General features: G+C 42.9%; 1 non-coding gene across 1 annotated transcript; it reads right to left on the bottom strand.

Moving 5' to 3' along the window:
• Positions 1-5,145: 5,145 nt before the first annotated feature.
• Positions 5,146-5,220, bottom strand: Trnat-cgu (transfer RNA threonine (anticodon CGU)). The gene has a single exon. It is a non-coding gene; the product is annotated as a tRNA-Thr (tRNA).
• Between the last annotated feature and the right edge of the window lie 780 nt (positions 5,221-6,000).

Raw genomic sequence — 6,000 nt, 5'->3', positions numbered from 1 at the left:
TCCCAGGAAGGGGAAACTTTATTGACACATTCCTGGGGTCAGATACATCACATGATCACACTGACAGAACCACAGGCACATAGACACAGGCAACAGAGCATGCACAATGTCGGCACTAGTACAGTGTATATCCACCTTTCGCAGCAATGCAGGCTGCTATTCTCCCATGGATACGATCGTAGAGATGCTGAATGTAGTCCTGTGGAACGGCTTGCCATGCCATTTCCACCTGGCGCCTCAGTTGGACCAGCGTTCGTGTTGGACGTGCAGACCGCGTGAGACGACGCTTCATCCAGTCACAAACATGCTCAATGGGGGACAGATCCGGAGATCTTGCTGGCCAGGGTAGTTGACTTACACCTTCTAGAGCACGTTGGGTGGCACGGGATACATGCGGACGTGCATTGTCCTGTTGGAACAGCAAGTTCCCTTGCCGGTCTAGGAATGGTAGAACGATGGGTTCGACGACGGTTTGGATGTACCGTGCACTATTCAGTGTCCCCTCGACGATCACCAGTGGTGTACGGCCAGTGTAGGAGATCGCTCCCCACACCATGATGCCGGGTGTTGGCCCTGTGTGCCTCGGTCGTATGCAGTCCTGATTGTGGCGCTCACCTGCACGGCGCCAAACACGCATACGACCATCATTGGCACCAAGGCATAAGCGACTCTCATCGCTGAAGACGACACGTCTCCATTCGTCCCTCCATTCACGCCTGTCGCGACACCACTGGAGGCGGGCTGCACGATGTTGGGGCGTGAGAGGAAGACGGCCTAACGGTGTGCGGGACCGTAGCCCTGCTTCATGGAGACGGTTGCGAATGGTCCTCGCCGATACCCCAGGAGCAACAGTGTCCCTAATTTGCTGGGAAGTGGCGGTGCGGTCCCCTACGGCACTGCGTAGGATCCTACGGTCTTGGCGTGCATCCGTGCGTCGCTGCGGTCCGGTTCCAGGTCGACGGGCACGTGCACCTTCCGCCGACCACTGGCGACAACACCGATGTACTGTGGAGACCTCACGCCCCACGTGTTGAGCAATTCGGCGGTAAGTCCACCTGGCCTCCCGCATGCCCACTATACGCCCTCGCTCAAAGTCCGTCAACTGCACATACGGTTCACGTCCACGCTGTCGCGGCATGCTACCAGTGTTAAAGACTGCGATGGAGCTCCGTATGCCACGGCAAACTGGCTGACACTGACGGCGGCGGTGCACAAATGCTGCGCAGCTAGCGCCATTCGACGGCCAACACCGCGGTTCCTGGTGTGTCCGCTGTGCCGTGCGTGTGATCATTGCTTGTACAGCCCTCTCGCAGTGTCCGGAGCAGGTATGGTGGGTCTGACACACCGGTGTCAATGTGTTCTTTTTTCCATTTCCAGGAGTGTATATCGCCAGATGGAATTTTTTTGTGATATCTCCAAGGTCTTCGATTGTGTAGCTCATGACACTGACGTTGAAAAACCCAAGTTTTATGGAATTGATGGCTTTACACACAGCTGGTTTGAACCATACTTGACAAACAGAATGAAAAACGTTGCGCTAAACAACAGAGACAATATCAGAAAGATAGAAAATTTTAGTGATGGGTAAAAATCATAAAGGCAGTCCCATAGAGTTCAACTTTGTTCTACTCTTACTCCTTATATATGTGAATCACTTGCCATTTAACATTGAACAAGCAAAATTAGTAGTTTTTGCAGATGATACTAGTGTCATAATTAATCCCACTAGAGAGAAACTTAGAGAAGGGTTAGTAAATACTTTTTTCCAACGAATTATTATGTGGTTCTCTGAAAATGGACTCTCCCTAAAACTGAAAAAAAACACTATATTCAGTTCTGCACAACAAATACAGTCATACCAGGAATTGATGTAGCACAGAACATGAGTCAATAAGCAGGATAGAATGCTCCAAATTTCCGGGGGTACACGTTGATGAAAAATTGAACTGTAAGAAGCATATTACTAAGCTTATCAACCAATTAAGTTCAGCTACTTTTGCTCTTCATATAATTGCTAATCTTGGAAACAGACATATTTTGCATATTTCCACTTAATAACGTCGTACATAAGAATTTTCTGTGGTAACTCATCACTTAGAAAGGAAGTACTGATTGCACAAAAGCGAACAGTAAGAATGGCGTTCAGTCGCGGAAGTCATGTTAGTACCTTTTCAAGAAGCTAGGCGCGGTCGCAATACATACTTTTACTAATGAAATTCGTCATAAATAATCCATCACAATTTGAAGAGAACAGTGATGTACATACCTACAATTCCAGATAGAAAAATGACTTTTATTACCCATTGTTAAAGCTGTCAGTGCCTCAGAGAGGAGTTCAATATGCAGCAATGTAACTGTTGAGCATTTGCCCAATAACATAAAATGTCTGACAGGTAACGAAGCAAGTTTTAAACGCAATTTTAAATCGTTTCTCCTAGAGTAAAAAGGAAATTAATTAATTAATTAAAAAATTTAAACGTTGTTTTTAAATGTAGTTGCATTAGCAGGAATAAAACGATAAAGTGTTAATTAACGTTAGCACTAAACATGTATAAATATCCTGCAAACTGAATTGTCCTACGTCACTGCGATGAAAGAATCGTTCAGATGACCTATGGAAATGTAACTAACTAACGGCTAGGTCACACATGAGCTCTGCGACATCTGCAACAATCCGACATCTTGGGTTCAATGTCATCAATCATCCTCCCTACAGTCCCAACTTGGTTCCATCCGGTTTTCATCTGCTTCCAAAACTTAAAGCACACCTTCGAGGACTTCAATTTGATAGGGCTGAAGCGGTGTAAGTAGAGGTGAGGTTGTAGCGCAGTCAAACATTTGACAGTGACAGTATCAACCAACTGGTCTCTTATTGGGAGAAACGTACTTGTCGTCAGGTTGACTACGATCAGAAATAAATATGTAGACATGAGAAATAAAGATGTAGAATGTTAATGAGGTTGATTGTATTCGAAAAGCTTTAAGAGTTTCCTCAGAAAAAAATTCGGAGGCATTACTTTCCAGCAAGCCGTTGTATGCGGAACAGATAAGGAACCAACAACTTTGGAACTCAAATCCCTGAATTATGTGGATGATGACGAGAGAGAACCACCAATAATAATTGAAGAAACAAAGAATGTAATAGCTGCAATGGGAAATGGGAAAGCAGTAGGCACAAATAGTTTACCAGTAGAAAAGTTTGTGTTTGGGAAATGAAGGATAAGAGAAAATTTGAGATTTTAAAAAAATACGCTCGTCTCAACACTTGCTCTTCCATTTCCAGCATGCGATCGTTACTTCTTCTTGCGTATCATCTCGCATCTTCGAATCGCTGGAACAGACTGCTGCAGATATCTTTCGGGTGAAATAATGCTTTGAAGATATCGTTTGGCGAACGTGATAATGCCTGTCGATTAACGCTGTTGGCTAAATTATGACCGAATACATCATTCACTTCCCGTGTGGAATACAGTAGAGCATCGATTGTTCGAAACTTCGGTTAACCGGAAGAGTTCCAGTCAGCAAATTTAAATTTACGAGCCACACACTTCCGCTAGCGGCCGCTAGTTCTTTGGCGCTGTAGCTTTTTTCCTCTCTGTCAACTATGAGCAATCAAGTACTTCATCTCTTATCTGTCATCTAGTTGTTTGTAACATGAGTTCCATGTTACAAGTTACAAAGAACTAGCATCGTTACTTATGAATCTTACCATACGTCCGCGGGTAGCTCGGTCAGTGTTGGTTTCTTAGTGCTGTCAGGATTAATGCCCAAGGTAGGTTTTTTGAAATTGTAGACCTCTATGTCCGACATCGCGTTTTTAAACATTCCCTTACGACTTCGTCTTTCTAAGTCGGACCTGGGGGCAATCACTTACGTCGATGGGGAGGCGTGGCTACCAGTTGCTGCAGAACTTTTCACTAACTGTTCCTCATTTGGCAACACACCAGAGACCATGTGCTTTTGTTGTTTTCGTGAGTGACGTAATTCGTCTACACAGTTTTGATCGTTTTATCTCTATTCGTTTTCTGTCTCAGTAATTAGCGATAGATAGAAGAAAGTGTTTGTTTAAACTACGAGTTTTTGAAATTGTATAATGATAGTAACAATGAACATGTTTGTTGCACACTATGTACAGGATAGTTTTCTATTGCACCTAAAGGAAAGATTGATACTGAATACCACATGAACACTGCTACACCTAGGAGTGATATTAATGGTACTGCTTCTCCAAAGCCAGAGACGGGAATTGTGATTTGCACTGTGCTGCTAAAGAGGCTAAAATTTCCGTGACACACTGCTGTAGACACGAAATCTGTTTCAAAATGTCAGTCTGCCGGTTTTAACTCGTTAAAAAATTATATGACCCAAAATTTTCATCTACTAGAACCAAAACTGAGGCAATTATGTTTAACGTTAGCTCGCCGTTTATACGAAAAACAATAATTACGTAATAGTGGAGCGGCCGCAAACGGCCAATAATAATGCACAATAATGTCGTGCAGTAGGCTGCTCAGTCACGTTGTCAACAATATTGCACACTAATAATGTGGTTCAGAATGCTGGACGATAAAGACACTGCTGCTTTGATAACAGCTCTACTTTACTGCAAGCAGAAAAAAAAGGTAGAAGAAAATTTGGTTCAAGGAGCATCAAAGATCACCCACAAAAGCTTGTCGAGAGAAGTGAGGTTGAACGAAAAAAAGTTTATCATAACTTTGTGTGTGTTGATGGTGCAATATTTGAAGCATAACTGGGAATGGTTCTCCCAACACATTGGCTGCCCCATACATATTCGCTTCCTCCAGATAAATTCCTACGGACGCCCAAACCCCTGACATCAAAAAACAAAACAATACAATGAGAGACGCAGTTCCCACCAAATATGCTCTTGTCTATTATGCTACGGAACATTACTATCGGCAATCTTTCGAAGACTTGAAATGGAGGAACAAGTGCAGTTTCAGCTTACAGTATTTGAGACATAGTTATGGAAATGTGTCATGCAATAACACATACACTGAAGGATTATATTCGGGTACGTAATATACACACACAGATAAACATCTATATATACTTCCAGAATGAGATTTTCACTCTGCAGCGGAGTGTGCGCTGATATGAAACTTCCTGGCAGATTAAAACTGTGTGCCCGACCGAGACTCGAACTCGGGACCTTTGCCTTACGCGGGCAAGTGCTCTACCAACTGAGCTACCGAAGCACGACTCACGCCCGGTTGACTACGATCAGAAATAAATATGTAGACATGAGAAATAAAGATGTAGAATGTTAATGAGGTTGATTGTATTCGAAAAGCTTTAAGAGTTTCCCCAGAAAAAAATTCAGAGGCATTACTTTCCAGCAAGCCGTTGTATGCGGAACAGATAAGGAACCAACAACTTTGGAACTCAAATCCCTATATATACTGTTATTCATAACTTCGCGGTAATAATTTAAAAAATCCATCTTCCTTCGTGGTCGTACCCTATACTTCCTGAGCAACAAATATGGTTCATCATTCTTAACACTTCTGTTTTTATACTCATCTGCCCTAACATCCCACAATGCCGGCAATGATTTATACACTTGCATGTACTCTAAAATTAATGCTTACTCGTCTTGTTTTGCACTCATTTTCCACATAATAACAACAAGCCTATCTTAACGTCCTTGGTATGTGTAGCATGCGAGAGACTCACGGATATTGTCAATACTGCCTTCAGAAGACACAATCTTTCCGAGCGGAACAGTATATTTCCAAATTTTTTTACATTCTCAATATTATTTCGCAACCTATCAATATCCCTCCCAGAAGGTCAATATTACTGCGCATCAGAAAATATTGGGCAATTCTGTTGGCCGTGTATGGGCGGCTTAATGATGGATAACTCTAATAAAGGAAGTAAAACTTACTGCAAGATACTTCAGTCTGGAGGAGGGAATGCAAGTTAAGCTTTTAAACTTCGATGAAGTATCAACTTTAACTGTTCAAATTTTGGCTC

This window comes from Schistocerca cancellata, chromosome 2 (genome assembly GCF_023864275.1).
Source record: "Schistocerca cancellata isolate TAMUIC-IGC-003103 chromosome 2, iqSchCanc2.1, whole genome shotgun sequence".
NCBI classification, from domain to species: Eukaryota; Metazoa; Arthropoda; class Insecta; order Orthoptera; family Acrididae; genus Schistocerca; species Schistocerca cancellata.
The sequence above is the reverse complement of the archived record's forward strand: the minus strand, read 5'-3'. Positions and strand labels throughout refer to the sequence as shown.